Genomic DNA, 665 nt, shown 5'->3' with positions numbered 1-665 from the left:
CAGAAAACTATAAGACACTGATGAAAGAAATTAAAGATGATACCAACAGATGGAGAGAGATACCATGGTCTTGGATTGGAAGAATAAATACTGTGAAAATGACTCTACTACCCAAAGCAATCTACAGATTCCATGCAATCCCTATCAAACTACCACTGGCATTTTTTACAGAACTAGAACAAAAAATCTTACAATTTGTATGGAGACACAAAAGACCCTGAATTGCCAAAGCAGTCTTGAGCGAAAACATGGAGCTGGAGGAATCAGACTCTCGTACTTCAGACTATACTACAAAGCTATAGTAATCAAGAGAATATGGTACTGGCACAAAAACAGAAAAAACAGAGCAATGGAACAAGATAGAAAGCCCAGAGATAAACCCACTCACCTATGGTCAACTAAACTATGACAAAGGAGGCAAGGATATACAATGCAGAAAAGACAGTCTCTTCAATAAATGGTGCTGGGAAAACTGGACAGCTACATGTAAAAGAATGAAATTTGAACACTCCCTAACACCATACACAAAAATAAACTCAAAATGGATTAGAGACCTAAATGTAATGCCAGACACTATAAAACTCTTAGAGGAAAACATAGGCAGAACACTCTTTGACATAAATCACAGCAAGATCTTTTTTGATCCACCTCCTAGAGTAATGGAA

Source organism: Physeter macrocephalus, chromosome 7 (assembly GCF_002837175.3).
Source record: "Physeter macrocephalus isolate SW-GA chromosome 7, ASM283717v5, whole genome shotgun sequence".
Taxonomy (NCBI): Eukaryota; Metazoa; Chordata; class Mammalia; order Artiodactyla; family Physeteridae; genus Physeter; species Physeter macrocephalus.
Note: the sequence above shows the minus strand (reverse complement) of the source record.